This window comes from Myiozetetes cayanensis, unplaced genomic scaffold, assembly GCF_022539395.1.
Source record: "Myiozetetes cayanensis isolate MyiCay16 unplaced genomic scaffold, myiCay2020 scf1, whole genome shotgun sequence".
Lineage (NCBI taxonomy): Eukaryota > Metazoa > Chordata > Aves > Passeriformes > Tyrannidae > Myiozetetes > Myiozetetes cayanensis.
In genome coordinates, this window is record NW_026086604.1 from 141,024,295 (window position 1) to 141,041,072 (window position 16,778).

At 39.9% G+C, this 16,778-nt stretch overlaps 1 protein-coding gene across 5 annotated transcripts in view; it reads left to right on the top strand.

Moving 5' to 3' along the window:
* Positions 1–16,778, top strand: part of DIP2C (disco interacting protein 2 homolog C) — a 314,466-nt gene that overhangs the window by 110,044 nt on the left and 187,644 nt on the right. The window lies entirely within an intron of this gene.

Sequence of the window (16,778 nt, forward strand, 5' to 3'; positions counted from 1 at the left end):
AAATTAGGAAATATAAATATGGGTCATCCCCAGGCACGTTGTGTTACGTGTAGTTAGAACTGTAGAGGGTGTTGATTTGAAGGCAGACTTAAGTGGTTGTCAAATTATAATGAGATGTCCAAAGTATCATTTTAGTTAAAGAAATTGGTTTTGGTTAATGTTGTGTGCTTCCTTAGACACAGAAGGAAAATTAGAGGCATTTTAGTGCTCTTAATAATTTTTAAAGGAGCTTTGTCAGGTAGAGATAGGGGTAATAAAACAAATGGAAATACCACTGGAAGTTGTAGCAGAGCTTCCTTTAATTTTGGCTACACCAACATTTCCATTGGAACAGCTTCCAGTATAAAAACTGCCTCTAGAACTGCTCAAATGGTCGTGGAATAAAGAATAAGGAGAAATTTCTTTCACCCATTAAACCCATGCCTTTTACATACCAATAACCCATAACAGGTTTTAACTTTTTAAAAATCTTTTTCTGTGAAAACATACCCCAATTTTCACCCAGTTTTTGAATGTCTAAAGAGGTGCCTTTCTGGGAGGGAGTACTCAGGCTTCTCAAAGCAAATGTTGGGACTGTTTGGATGAGGTAGGAGATGAGGGGTGGGAAGGACAGACCGAATCTGCCTAGAGGAAAGGACTCAGACATACTGTAAGTCTGTGCCTGCCACCAGGTCTGCAGCCCCACCATGCAGTCTCTACTTTACCTTGACTCACGGGAAGCTGCAGATGAATATACAGAGCTAAACATGGGAAAAATCCCAGCATGAAGTTTCCTGGCCTCTTTTCCTCTGCTCTCTGTGAGACATGGCCTCGCTGATTTGCTTTTCTGGCCCCTGAATGAGCCAAGAGGAACCAGCACCCTGTCAGGCTCCAGGCTCCCTTCCTCTGCTTGGCAGAAGTCACCTTTGTGCCTGGATTATGAAAATGCATCTTCAGTGTAATAGTTAGAGGGAGGAAATTCCAGGCGAAGTTTGGGACAAGTGCTGTTAGCTGTAATATTAATCAGCTCACACTGGGAAACGATTCATGAGAATGGTGCTATTTTTCAGGGAAATACTGCAAAGCAGCTGCACACCTTCTAGTGAAAATAGGTGTGGTGAGTCTTTTTCAAAGCTGCCTGCATTAGGGTTTCAGTGCAGGGGAGTTTTCTGTATCAGATGAGCATGGGCACGGAATTTGGGGGTAAAGCATCCAACAGAATGTTACATTTAATGTTTAGAAAGAGCACACCTTTTGATGCGAATTCCTGACTTTCCCGGTTGGCCTTTTCGACATGAAATGCTTCGTATCTAATTAAAAATATTATCCTGTGAAGAACATTGCTAACATCTGATTACTTACATACAGTCTTTCCCTCGATTAGAGCCTGTCAGAGCTGCAAGGTCACACAGCCACCTTCCCGCTTAGAAATCCCTGCTAACTATTTAACCTTCATCTTCACTTTGCAGTGCTCCCGCGAGCGTGTGACTCGTGATGGAATAACTTAGCATGCTGTATCCGTAGTCATCACTGCAACTGGCAAAGAGGGGATGTGGTTATTTATAAAGCCCTAGGCCATCACACAGTTTTAATAGACATTCGTTTCCACATTTGTTTCCATTCAGATACTAAAAATATTAATCTCAGCTGTAATATAATGTGACTTTTTGGTAATGATAAGAAAAGCTGCCACTTAGAAATGCCTTTAATTATTTAAAAGATCTAATTCTGTTTTCTGCATAGGTACAAACGCTAATTAGTTTGCTCTTACTGTGCATTTTTTGGCACTTGTTTTTTTTTCTGAAATGATAAAAGATCATCATATTAAAATTTTGCCATTGTGAGAAGTAAAACATGAAAATTTTGAGCATATTTTTCTAAGTTGCTTTTTATGCACAGGATAGTAAAACAGCCATGTGAGGCATCCGCTTCCTTGCTGATTTTTTAGTGTTTGCAACATAAGCCTTGAATTATACTACATTGTATCACTTTGCATATTTGTTTGTTTTTATGGTTTATGAAGGGGTTTAAATGGTACTTGGTACTTAAATGAGCATTTATTTCCTACCTTCCTAGAGTATTGTCTCCTTTGGCTTTATTCTCTCTTTTTTTTTTTTTTTGATGTGTCCAAAATTAATTCCATGTAAAACAAATTTGTTAGCTGCATGAAATTTGCTAATTAACATGCTAAAGTGCATGCAAAAACTGTAGCTGAGCTTCTTTTCCTGTGAATGTGGAAGGCAGGTGCTGAAGGAAGCAGGAGTGATGCAGGGCTCTCAAACAGGTGCTGCATAGGAAACCTGAACGGTTGAAAAGGTGTTGGGAGGCAGGAGACACATCCCTGTGTGCCTTTACAGTTCTCAAGGGAAAGACATACTGATAGCTGTTAAAGGGAAAAGGAGGGAAAACTTACAGTGACAGTAGTACTCCAGTAGTGTAGAGCAGGGTGACATGCTCCCCTTTAGAGAATTTATTTCGTATTGTTTTAGTTTATATGCTGTTCCTTTGCTAAGTAGTTTGTTTTTCAGATGTCACTGACCATCTGCTGCCCTTCTTCAGATGGAGGGCTGTGTCTGTGTGTGGACACAATAATTGTAAGAATCAGACCTTTGGTATTTAGGTGGAAAGGGGCAAATACAGCAAACTGGTGTTCATAGTCCTGAATATGTATTCAGTGAATTGCTGTTTTTTCAATTGAAGATTTTTACCTAGTTTCAGCCACTCTTTTGAAGAGGCCAAAATGCCAGAGTGCCTTTGGACTTGCAGGTGAAGCCCTACTTTTTACTGCCTTTTTCCTATATGACTGAGGATGCCATCATTTCTGGAAACAGCAGTTGACTAAATATCCAGATGACATTTTCTGTGATTTTGTGACTACTTCTACCATATGGTGGAAACATTTCTTGAAAGAAGGACAGAGTTGGTGGAGTAAAAAGAAATGCTTCAACATCCCCATCCAAAAGCTATGTCTGCCTTGGCAGAGCATGACAGAAATAGGATGTTGTTCAAATTCTTCTTTCTTTCCAAGAAGCTGTTCCTGTTGAGTATTGTAGATGGAGAGCCTCACCTGGTGTTTTATATCCTGCTGGGCTTCCTTCTCTGCTGCTCTTTCCTAATCTCCAACTCTTCTGAAGGAAGACTGTGGAAGAGGCTGAAGTGAACAGTGAATCTCACAGGGGCGCTCCCAAATCATCCTCATTTATTTCCAACAAATCTGATGTAGGCTAAACCTGCACGGAGTGAATCTACCTAAAGGACTGCCAGTGTAAAAGGATTCACATAAAAGGACTCTTCACGTGTCCAGTGAAGATCTCTCTAAAGCCTTTTACTAGTCAAAACCTGTTTTTTAAACTTATACTATTTTCCAGTCAGTTCACCCATTGTGCATCTTTTTATGTGTACATAATGGGAAACAATTAACTATCAGTGAAAATCCCAATAGCCCTTTGGTAACTGAAATTTCAGATACATGTTGTGGCAAACCTGGGCCATGGGTTTATTGAGAAAGGCTGAACTTTGTCATCCTCTTTATAATGGGTTGTGGTGCAACGGAAATAGTTGCTGCAGCTTCCAAGTCCTGGATAATACCCTTCTGCTATGCTGTTCATAACTGATAGTAAAGATTGTGTGTCTGGGACAGAAAGAGACTGTTTCTGTTCCATGTTTTCAGACCATCAGTAGGTTGGAGGGAAGAGCTGACCTTGTATCTCTTCAGTGACAGGGCTGCAAAGTAACAGGTTAAAATGTTAACAATTCCCTTCACTAAAAAATGGTTACTATCCCAGAAACAAAATCTTCCCCAGTCTTCTGTGACTATCGCTTCAGGAAACTGTGATTGGAAGAAGGAAGAGGCATTCTCCAATAGTCATTATTTGAGTGAGTTTGTGAGGTTGGGTTGGCAGGTGAATTTAGGTATCCAGTGTCTAGATGAACCCTGAAATACTTCTTGGTGCTGTGACCTGTGTGAATGTGCTATTTTTGTGTTGGCACCCTATATCTCAGTATTCTCTAGGTTTTGATGATGTGTCCCAAGGTTGTATTATAGAACTATGTCTGTCCAAGTTTTGTTAAAATGAGGAATTACCGAGCTGTTTCCATACCATGTATCTTGTAGGGTTTCATTCACTCAGTAGTTCATCTCCTCTTGTCTTATCTAGAATTTTAAACCCTTGGTCAGCTCCTGCCAGCTGCTATTTAGAAAAAAGGAGGAAGTTTGCAGTACATGAGTTATTTTATCATTAAGCCTAGGCCCAAACACAAACCAGGAATGCTTAGTGGGGACAGAGGACTTCCTCAGAGGTAGCCAGGAACATTGAATAGCCATAACATGTAGCTTGATATATGTACAGGTCAGCTGACAGCAACAGAGGAAGAAGAAAAACTCACAAATCGGCATCTTCTAGGAAAACAGTGACTGAAGGCAGCCCCATGGCCCTAGCAGGCCCAGCCTCATCATTCTTCACTGACACAAGGATGGCTCTGCCTTTCCTCACTTCTCATCCACCCCAGCTGCCAAGGCTGGATGTTCATCCATGGCTGTCAGGACAGAGAGGGACTTTGTGTGTCATGAGCATGGCAACAGAGGACTAGACAATAATTCCAGGTTTTCCATACCAAACCCTTCCTCACAAAAGCAAATTGTGGTGCAGGAGTGAAGATTTGGTGGAAGTTCTCCAGCAGCCAGCCAGTGTCCTCGTTTGCTTTCACCCTCTTTCATGGGAGGTACTACTGAAAGGGTCCTCCTTAAAACTCTGCTGGTTCACCTGTGTTCTGCAATTGTCTGTCACACTATGAATACATGATTTAATAGGTAAACAGAATTTTAAGCAGATTAAACAGACAGTTGAAAAATCTAAAAAAAAAAGCTCAAAGCCTCAAAATAGCTGTTTTCAATTTTCACTGCTTGAATAGAGTTTCATAAGGATTTAACCTTTGTTCTTTGATCTTGGCACAAAAGAATATATACATGCAAACGAGGAGGCTGAGGTAATGATTATATGCAAAAATGCTGCTAAGTATATAATTAAAAACTGCCCTGTGAGACACCCCCAAATTTTATATCCTAATTTTATTTTATACTGCCATTTAGAGGAGGGATGAATATACCTCTCCCACGCACTCTTTGCACCTGTTTCGTAAAACAGGCAGATTCAAATTCATCTTTGTAGGAAGTCTACTCTGTAGTATTCAGATAATATTATGCAGTATTTGTTAACCTAAATTTTGCCCCCATCAAATACTTCAGTCTAGACTAATTGGCTGCAGTGCTTAGCATTTAAATTATCAAGCGATGGGGTCTGTGAAAATTGATCTCCCAGCTTTTGGTACTAATTCTTTGTTTTCTACTTCTTCACTGAGAAAATTGCAGCAATTGTTCTTCAAGGCTTGAAGTGAAGGAAATAAACATACATTCACAGCCACGTTTACGAGTGTCAGGAAGAGACTTTTATTTCAGGTCATGGTTGTTTTATGTGGTGGGATGCTGAAACCAGGAATTCTGTAACCTTAGAATCATAAAATATCACACTGTAACACACACCACATAAAGTTATATGCCAGTGAAGTATGTAAAGATGATAATATTGGTAAACCAAGGCAATTTCTATAGTAGTCTTTGTAGTTTCTGACCTGTCACTAGTATTTTTGTAGTCCTACTTGTAACTTCTACAGATTTTTTCCGTAGCACAACTTGATGTCTCTTTACATTTGTATGTTCTGGTCTTGATACCAGCAGAGATGTCTGTGGCAGTGCAAAGACTAATAATAGAGTTTCAGAATATAATAAAATGCAGCAGCCAGGTTTTTCTACTGACAAAGGTAGGGAATTTACTTTTGCTAGGCTTTTCTTTTTCCTAATTCTCAAGTTGCTGCATTGTTTTGAAATAACTTCCCCTGTAAAACATACTTTTCCTACAAAATCTGACCAACAGCAATCATTTTGGTGCTTGAGATGCTGCTGACATGCATTATTGTTCTTCCCAAGCAGGAGCATTTCTCAGAGCTGTTAGCAATAGTGCATATTCCTGGCTCCTCCATCTCATATACCCATTTTCAGGAAAGGGAGGTAGGGTTGAGGAATACAAGGTGCACTTATTGATTCTCAGTGCCCTAAGATTATGTCTAGATACTATTGTGCTTCTGTGACCCTTGTTGTAGTTGCACAGGTTCCAGTGAATGCATCTAAATAAAATGGATATTTGCACAGATAGACAGAGAAAGAAAAAAACCTTGTAGATATGTTGTTTAACAGATACTCTACTCACTGTAGTCAGAGTAGATTTACAGGTGAGATTACAGCTTTGTATTTGGGAAGGGGATTCCTAACATTTTGGAAGCTTTACCAGAAAAGCAAAGGGGCCAACCAGCGAGCCAGGAGTCACACTGGAAAAGGAGGACAAGTTGTTGCACTGTCTGCAGTTACCTTACAGGTAATGCCAATTATTGCTTTTCAAGTGGAAGTATCACCAAGGAGCTGTACTTCTGCATCAGGAACTGTTTCTTATAAACCCCCGTTTTATTTCTAGCCCTCTATGGCTGGGGAAATATTTCTCTTTTTCAGCTCGATACTTCTAATGCTTCGTGCCATAAGTTATATACTTGCATTTCATTAATTCTGCTGACACTTAACTTGAGTGGAAGAGCTGTGGTCCATCACTGCTGCATCTCAGATGTCTGATCACAATGCTTTTGTGCTCCTTGTTTTCTGTATTCTCATCTGGCATGAGATCCTGTGCCTGCAGTGCACTGTTGGCATTGGGCTGCCCCATAATAACAAATGATTTGTCACTGGATCCCTTGAAATAACAGGCTATCTTCCTGCCTGGTGCTGGATTTTTGGGAACACAGTCTCTGTGAGGGGCCAGCTCTGTGCTATCCCTGTAGCTCTCACAGAGAGTCGGGGAGGCAGTGGGAGGGGTGCAAGGACCAGCTGGGCACTGGGCCCCCAAGGCTCTGGGTGCCCTGCTGTGTACCCAGTGAGTGGCTCGGGCTTTGTGGGCTCTGAAGGAGCAGCCAGCTGCAGGAGAAGCTTTACCTTGTGAATACAGAAAATAGAAGGCAAAGGAGCGTGGGTGTTTCATGCACTGGGTAGCTGTAATTACAGATTTGGATTCCTGGCAGCACTGAATGCACTGGAGGAGCCAGGGCCAGATGGGCAGAGCCTCCTGGTGTCTACCAGGAACTGTTTCCATGCATTTTCCCAATATCAATCACAAATCTGTGCAACTCTTTTTTTTTTTTTCCTTTTAATTCTGAATAGCAGCAAAGAAATATCAAACTCACGTGCCTCACACAGTATCTCTTAATTGCTGTTAAAAGAGTGGCTCATGAACAGAATTTGGAATAAGCCTTTAATTTATATGTGATGATCACTGTTTATTTCTTGGAAGAAAAGGCATCATCTTCCTTTGTAAACATCTCAGCTGTCTCCTTAGATGTACTGCTTTTCTGGCCCATGTGAGAGCCTTGCAAACAATATTGTAATTACTGTTGTAGTGAAGCTCAGGTAATAGGTAAGGGAAAAATGCCATTATTTACTGCCAGAAAGCAAAATTCAGAGGAGAGGTTATGTGATTTTATTAAGGCTGTATGGGATGTTCATGCAAGAAAAGGGTTTTGAACTACCTTTGATAACTTTGTACCAGCCTTTTCTGGATATGTTGTGAGAAGAGGGTTTAAGGACAACTGTGGGAGATAAACTAGGGTATAGACCACCACTATGTGAATGACCTGCCTGGGAACCTGCTCTGCCTTATGAAAAAGGTGAGTTTTCTTACTCCACCTACATTCTGGTTTCTACCACATCACACAGTGTGCTCAAGTGTGGCTGAACTCATGAATTCAATGCAACAAATCCTGCACTAATGTAGTGTATTCGCTCTTATACAGAAATACAGTTTTAATCACATTTTAAACTAGAGCAGAAAAGTAATTTTTAGAATATGTTATTTGTGCAGTTTATGGAAGACATTTTTCCTTTTTTTGTCATTACTAAAGACCATTTGTTTTTTTACACATCAGTGACTGTAACAGGATTGACTGATGTTTTGGCAGAATTCTCAATGAGCCACAAGCAAATTAGTTATTTCCTCTTCTTGAGTATTATGTAGTGATGCTCAGTGCCACTGAGCAGTTACTGTGGATGATGGGGTAACAGAAGGATTGAGAGGCACGGGAACACTGCCTAGGTGATGGAGGATCTTCCTTGATGAAGGCTGTTTCTGTTTTCAGCTGTCATGTTGGCAACCTTTCTGATCTTGCCTGGAATGCAATCCTTGAAGCAAAATATCCCCCTTCCCACCTTGTCTCTTCCTCTCCTCCTCCCTCCCCCTTTCTTTTAAGTAAATAAATAATCCTCCAGGTGAGGAGAAAATTTTAAAAACGGGGCTTCAGCACACACTAGAAGTTAGGAAACAACGGAGGAGGAACTTAAGCATGGTTCATATCAATCTTGCAATTTGAAGGTTGAAGCCAAGATTATTTTTTAATGCTGATGGAAGTAGTATTGGAACACATAAGGTAATTGATAATTTGTGGCAATTTTAAAAATTTAGTTCCTCAATAGAAAAAAAAAAATCCTCATTCAGCTTTTGGGTATACTGCCTGTGCTTCTGCTCCTGTTGGGGTGGCCAAGATAAAGAGAGATGTGCTGTTATGTGAATGACCTGTTTGTGGCTGAAAGAATTGGCAACAGTGTTATGAATCAATTTGCGTGAAGGAAGTACTGTGATCATCTAATTAATAGAATTCAGGCCTTTTTAATGTTCAGAAATAGCGTAGGAACAAAATATTGCCATTGTTTTCTTTTCCTACCTGCCACTTGTAATTGTTTTTTGCATATTTTCCTGCACGGTTGAAATCTTGAGAATAACTCTGGATAATTCATTACACTAACTCTGGATAATTCATTACACCTGTTCCATAGAGTGATTATTCATTAGGATCCAGAGAGACTGGCTATGTGGTCATTTGCATAAATAATATGTTATTTCTCTTTTCTTGACCAGATGATTATTCTGCACCACCTTATGGTCCACGATTAGATAAACCATAGCCATCAGCTCAACTTCTGCTTTGCTGGAACTTTATATTTTTATATAGTATAATATATAATTAGATGTACATTATGTATAATTGAGCACTTTTTGATGCAAACAGGCAGAACAAATAAATAGAAGTGTTTCAGAAATCAAAAGAGAAATTCATAAATTCTATAAAAGCGTCTCCTTAATACTGTCTTGAGCAATTGGTATCAAACTTACTGTTTTCTGATTGTTCCATAGAGGTGCCTTTTTTCCTGATGGAGGTCTGTTGGCTCAAGTGTCATTAATTGATGAAGTGAAGCTGATCACATTAAAACATCAAGACTCCATTTAGCCTTCTCTGGCATTCTTCTTACGGTCTTGTTTGAGACTGGCACAGTATATTCTAGAAATCTTGTAAAAAATGGCACATAGAGGGAAATAGGAATGTCCATGAGACTGCTGTGTACACTTACTAACACAGCTGTTTGCAGCCATCCTTCTCTACCACGGGGGCAGACATCTGACTCATGTTTCCCACTTTGGTTCACCAGAACCCTCAGGTCTTTTTTTGGCAAAGCTGCTTCTTTGCCAGTTAGTCCCCACTCCATGTATTTCCATAGGATTATTCCGTATGGGATGCAGGACTTCACATTAGTCATTACTGAACTCTTGTTTCAGAACCTTCTTCCAGCCTCCTTCGTCCCTCTGAATAACAGCCCTGTGCTCCAGCATACTGATGATCCAAGAACTTCGAGGGCATAATCTATTAATTCTGCTGTTCAGGTTATTCATGAAGACATTCAACAGTGTTGTCAGTCCCTCAGACGTCATTAGAAAATGGCCACTAGTTGGACTTTGTAACAAGGATACAGTCAATTTTCCACCTGCCATGCCTGTTTTTCTGGTTCCCGTCTCACCATTTTGGCCATGTGACTTAAAGAAAAAGTCTATGTCTCCAATAAGGAACTTTTAGTCCTCTGCCCTTCTCTCCTACACCAAAACCTCCTCCAAACAGTAAGAAAAAGTTCTAGTTCTACCTCTTTGGTTTTTGAGTCCCTTCTTTTACATACAGGGACAAGGCTCCTGGTGCCATTGCTCCTTCCCATTAGCAGCTGTTCCCAGGGCTGAAGCTCATCGCTACTCCCCTTTACAAAAACGAGTGGGAGGGACAGTATCTCAAAGGAGGTGTGATCACTCAACACCTGGGGGGAAGGGCTTTGAGACCAACACCTAGGTCAGCACGTTTAACAGTATGTGCTCAGGTGATGATCATATGACTATTTTTTGCAGCATGTGTGAATTACAAGTACCGAACAAGAAATTTTGACCAAGGAGAATTTAAGAAAAAAAGTGATGTGAGTGGGGTTTTTTCAGTCTATTTGACAAGTATTGCTTATGATTGCTGATACCTGCTTGGATTTTATTTTTTCTAGTCACTTGGGCTTTTTTCCACTTGCTTTCCATTACTCTTTCCACTGTTTCTTCCCTCAGGTTGTACTCCTCCTGTTAGGAACTGGGAGTGTGTTTTTTAATGCAGATTATTCTGTTAATGTGTGAGTGAAAGAGTTGCAGCTCTTCTCTGTTCAGGTGTGTGAACCATGGAGGTAGTCCAAGGGCCGGTATCTACATTTCTTGCTAATGGTCTAACCTAATTTAGGACATCATGAAAGTTTCAGTTGAATCATGTTGGACTGCAGATCAGGGCTTCCTGCAGCCATTTAGGTACTAGTAAAATTAAAATGCTTTTTCACCTAATGATATCAAATAGTTCTTGCTTACTTTGGTAACTTGGTAACTATGTGGCAGAGCTCAAGTTTATAATAGAAATGCTCTGGAATGTTAATAGTCAAAAATAGATACCTCTGGACACTTGGACATGCCTGCAATTACTCTAATTGTCTTTCGTGCTTCAAGGAAGTAACTCCCTGGGTGTGTCACTTTGGGATTTAACTGAAAAAGTTCAAGGAGTGACATCTGATTAATTTTTTTTTTAATATAAAGTGCAGTGTGTAAAACTTAAGCATCAAATGTTGAAATAGTGAAATTTCTTTAAAATGTGCATTTAGATTGTCAACCTAACAGCAAAGAATTTACAGGAAAATTAAAGTTAAGTAGGCACGAAAAGCTTTTAGTTTCACAGTCCATTTGGAAAGTGTTTTATTTGAAAGAAAAGGAAAAACTGAGGGGGAAAAAAAGTGTATTTTTAAAGACAGCATATTTGAATGCAGTGGAATACAGACAATTGTAGACCAAGCTGTAAATTAGACTGATGTGGCTGCTTTTCCCTCAGATGGAGGTGGAGCATTCTCCGGGTTGCTGAGGTGTTCTCCTTCCCCATAGGAGTACAGAAGTGGTGCCCCAAACACACAATGTAGGGGGAAAGTAGCTGTGTTTGTGAAGAGTGTCGTAAATAATTTTCATTAGTACCTACACATTTGGGTCATCTTCATATGTGTTGTGTAGCACAAGTATGTACACTATTTAAAAACTACATTTTAGAAGTTGGAGAGGTGGGTTTTGATATACTTCATTTCAATGCAATCAAAACAAAGCTCCTGAACAATCCTGCGCATGCTTTGTCCTTAAATCTAAGCACTGTTCTCTTTGAGTCAAATAATTACAGTTTCCTTGGTGATCTTCATGTGTCAAGCATCGAAGATTTAAGATTTTGTTAATCCTTTTCTATTTTAAAGGAAGTATTCTTAGCAAGAATCGACAGAGCCTGCCAAAGGCATGTTATTAAATAATGGGTGGTCCTAATGTAGGCTTCTGGGTTAGGATATCTGGAGTTTTTTGCTTAAACAGGGACTTATGGTACTTAATACATTTGCTTATAGGTAATAGTATTATTATTATGTCTTCCAATTTTACTATTAAAATAAGTGAAATTTCCATATGCTGGTCTGTGAGATTGTGTCTGATTTTCAAAGTTAGGAATCTGCAGATATTTGCATATACCTGAGAAGTGAAAATAGGGGAGCAAAAAATTCATGTATATGTATGTAATTTCCAAAACTCAAGTCTTTTATTGTTAAGAAGTTTTACTCTTCACAGAATTGCTACATCAGAATTCTGATTTTTTTTTCTATTCATCTGCAAGTCAACTTGAGTCCTCAGCTCTTCACGTGTGACTCTATTCTCTTTAAACCCCAGGAACACTGTAGTAATCCTATTAAAACCCCCTAGTGGTGTGTATATGTCACAATGAAACTGGAGGGATGTTCTGTGCAAGTAATACTGCTCTTGACATAAAATGGAGAGGAATAAGTTGACTTTGAGTCCAGGTGTAAGTCAAGGATCTTGCTGTTGGGTGAAAATGTGTTTTATTTTGCAAAGGAAGCAACTGCAACACGGTGGTGTCTGAAATCCTTCAAATACAAATCCACTCAGGTTAATCTTATAAGGTACTTTTTAAGTGCAGATACTCCTTTACTTTCACTCTATTGTTTCTTTTCCCTTGCAAAAAAAAAAAAAAAAAAAAAAGGTGGCCAGAAATGGAGTTAAGCTGTTGGCAGTGACATGTATATGAAAAGTACAGAAAGAGCAAGAAAGGTACATGAAAATGGAAAGTGGGACAGAAATAAGTTTTCTTCCAGACGTGACAAGATGTGCTGCCTGGACTGAAGGGCTTACAGTCTGGAGTGAGGTAATGAGAAGCAGCAGAGAAGAGGAAAAGAGAGGGCAATGATGCAAAATTCATGCAGTGTGTTCATCCGCATAAGCATATGTTCACACCTTCATGGGGTATGAGGGTGTGGACTCTGGAGATAAGTTGCAATCATGATTTTTTTTGGTTTTTTTTTTAATATTTTACCCTAAGTACAAGGAATGTGGGAGTGAGATTTAGAATCAGAGCAAGAGAGAGATGAGTGGAAGGTCCAAGGGTTGGAAGTGGTAGAGCAGACTGGCAAAGGCTGGGACAGGTTGTCTCTGTTGTCCCTAGGGAAGCTGGAGCTCCCTGCCAGAGGGCCCAGCTGCAGTTGTGGCTGGAAGGCTGGGGAGAGGGCAGAGCTGGGGGTCTGGTTTGCTGTGCAGCCACCCTTCATGGCAGGGACTGGAAACCGAGGCAGGCCAGGTGAGCCTTGCACTTGCCTTGTGCTCTGCCCATGGAAATTCTTACTTTGATCATCCTCATGACTGGGGAGTCCACCTGAAACACTGAATGAAATATGGGACCTTCTCACGTGGATGCTCATTACATCAAAGCAGAGTGTCAGGCGGAATCAGAACTGCTATGATTTGTCATCATACCAGTACTGGGATGCCTGCCAAACCAGACCAGAAATATGGTCACATTCATGGTCTTACATGATAAAAGCAGACATATTTTCAATGGACTTAAGAAATCAGTAGGATATTCTTCTAAGTCCAGAGAAATCTGATCCCCTAAATTTAGTCTGAAGGTGACTCTGTTGTATTGTGGCTCTGCCCTGGATGGGGATGGGGAACATGCAGAGATCTGTGTTTGTTTTTTTCCCTCTACCTTTCTTTCTCTGCCACACTGGACAACCACATGCTGTGTTCCAAGGCAACATACCTTAGTTTAATTTTGTGAAACTCATACTAAGACATGATATATAATTTGAGTGACCATTGTCTTGCATAAACCGTGTCAGTCATTAATGGAAACATAGTGAAGTATAACAGGATTTCTTTTGTCAAGTATTCTGCTTGTTTATGTGGCCTTGAAAAGATGATAACCAGTGGAGATTTTCCCCATCCCACTCTCTTAGTTATCTGCTCTCGGATCACCTGTAGCACAGAACTTACTTTATTTTTTTTTTTTTTGTTCTGTCAGCCAAACGTAATTTATCTTTTAAGAGTAGCTCCTCTCTCCTATTTTCTGTCTCTTTACCAAACCATCAGGTGGCAGCAACTCCAGCATCAATTGTCAGTTTTGGAGGAGCTGGTTTACTTTTAAGTGTTCTTTAAATCTCACAGAAGAGAACCAGAGGAGAGGCAGGGGCAGCTCCACAGGCAGCATGTGCTGTTCTGAGGTCCAGAGCCAGCTCTCTGCCCATGGTCACATGCTTGCATAGCTCTTGGCTGTAGTAGGGAAGCTGGTAGCTCCCACCTCGCCAGCAGATCCCTTTGGAAATGTCCCCTGTGAGAATACCTTCCTAGGAGCCATAGTAGGAGCTCCTGGCAGAAGGATGATCTGTGGGTGGCATGGGGGCGTGTGGTGCTTTGCACACCATGCTGTAGGTAAAGCTCCTCTGTAATCACCTCTTAATTATAATGCATTTAGCTCCTGGCATGTTTTCTTGGAGCCTTTAGCCAGAATTCGATGTTTATTTCCCTATATCCATCTGATAAATGGAGACATAAATTTTTTTGTTAGAGATTGGCTGATTTCCTTCAATCATCTCCTGCTGCAATTACCCATTTCTTAATGATGAGAAATGCTTGACTGATACGTGGTTGGCAATCTGATACTCAGTTTTAATTATGAACTAGCAAGATTATACTTCCTTAACATTCGTGATCTTAAAAAAAATAATCTTCTCCCCATCGCTTTCTCAATTAGAAAAAAAAGGTGGAATAATGGGAGGACTGAGTAAAGGTTGTTCCAAAAAGCATTGCCCCAGGGGGTCTGAAGGAGCTCTGTAGTGAGAGCAGCTTTCCTTCTCCTCTCTCCGGTGGTGGCATTCAGAAGCACATAATTTAGGGCATGAATATTTTCCTTAGATCTATATTTCATAAAACAGTGGAGGCTCTAGCTGAATCCTTAACTTTCTGCCATGGTTTTCGAGATTCATATACAACACCTCATATAATTTGAGACCTTACAAGTTTCCACATAACGTGATAGTATGTCCAGATAAAATGTGTAGATAGTCATGCAAGCAAATATAGCAATAGATTAATTATTCTGGGTTTTCTTTACATTATTATCCAAAATTCCTTAAAGCTGCTGTGCATTTACCACAGCTTTTGCCAAAATTCCTCTCCAGCTGTGTTGATGGAGCACCAGTTCCTGCTGGCAGAGGGGAAGTGATGGCTCCCTGCCTTCCCTGGGCAGAGTCCCCTGCCCTCCTGACTGCAGGTCTCACAGGCTTTATGCAACAGAGCTGCCTAAAGAAGATTTCAGGTCACTTCACCAGTATTAACCTGTGCACTTTTCACACCTCTGGCAGCATGGATAATCCATGCTACAATAAATTGCTTTTCCGAGTCATATTTTTATTGAACACTTGAGCTGAGGCCGAAAGAATGAAACTACCTCTATGGCCAGGGACTGTGACAGGCAGAAAAGAATTCTGCTATTTTATTTAGTTGTTGTTATAGACAATGTTTAGTTCCTTTCATCATTGGAAAACCAACTCTGTTTGATTTTTCTCAACTCTGTTCAATTTTTTTGTATGTCCTCAAACTTACAGTACCATTAAAGAATGCAGCCTGGGAGCCTGTCTTTGCAAAACATCGTTTGTGAAAGCTCTATGGAGCTTGCAAAAAAAACCCCAAACCAAAACCCCGCCATATATATACACATTTATAACACACATATATATATTTATAATACATATATATACACACATATATATATTCCTTGTTAAGTAGAAACTAAATATTGCAGTTCAGTAGAAACACTGGCATAAGAAATGGATATATTCATTTACTAGTTTGTTAATTTAATAATTTCCCTGTAATAAGATATCTTTTCATTTTTAGAAACACATAGGAAAAGTGGTCCTCACCTTTCTGCATTGGTATTGCTGATGTTCTGGTCAGTCTGCATTTATCTGTGAAAGCATTTTATTTCTTATCAGAACAGTATCCGTAGTGACACATCTCAATTCAGAATATTAAACTTCCCCAGGCTAGAGACAGACAATGAGTTATTAGTCTGAAAAATGCTTCAAAGTAAAATAAACCAGTTTGGAAGTGCTCTGCCTATTTCTAGCAAGGAGCTGCTGGAGGAGCTGCCAATTGACTTGAAAGGTGGTTTGCACCTTCAGTGCAACCAGGGAGCTGGAGTGGGGTGGATGAGAGCTGTACTGCTCAGCTTTGACTTTTGGCATGATTGTGTTCCCAGTGGAGAATGTTTCTTCAAAGTGTTTCTTCACTACTGTGATGCAGGAATAGGAAAAGATGCCTCATCTAAAACACAGTCCAAGAGTACAGGGACCTTCAGACTGTTTACCTTCATCCAATCTTGCTTAACTTAAGAGACTTATGGATTTATTCATAAGCATGTTTAATATAACTAAAATCACATGCAGCATTGTGAAAGCTTACACAGAGTATTACGATACAAAACAAGTAATACATTTGTGTATGTTAAAAAAATAAAAGAAAAATTATCAGTACACAATTAAGAACAAATACTGTGCCACAAAAATATTTGTTTTAACCAGATGGTCTTAAGTAATGCAGTCAGAGCTGTGGTCACAGTACATTAGTTTTGTTTCCATAGTAACACTAGTTTGGCAGACTGAGTTATTTAGATCTGCACTGCAGTGTTCATAACAGTCTAATCCTCATATACAGGCTTTTATTGAAATTGAAAATGATACTTAGGTGATCCTGCACACTTTAATGGCTGCAAACTCACGAGAAGTCAAATTTCCTCAAAGCAAGAATGTCCACATGTACAGACTGTGTTTATTGTGTACTGTTGCTGTTACTTTTTTCTTAAACATAGTGTAAATAGAAACATATAACTAAAAATTTAATTACAAGCACTGGGCTGCCTTTTGGGCTGGTGAGTATGCTGGAGGTAGCTCTCAAGTGGTAAAGGACGAAGAGTAGCTCCAACTTTTCTGGTCCTGTGGC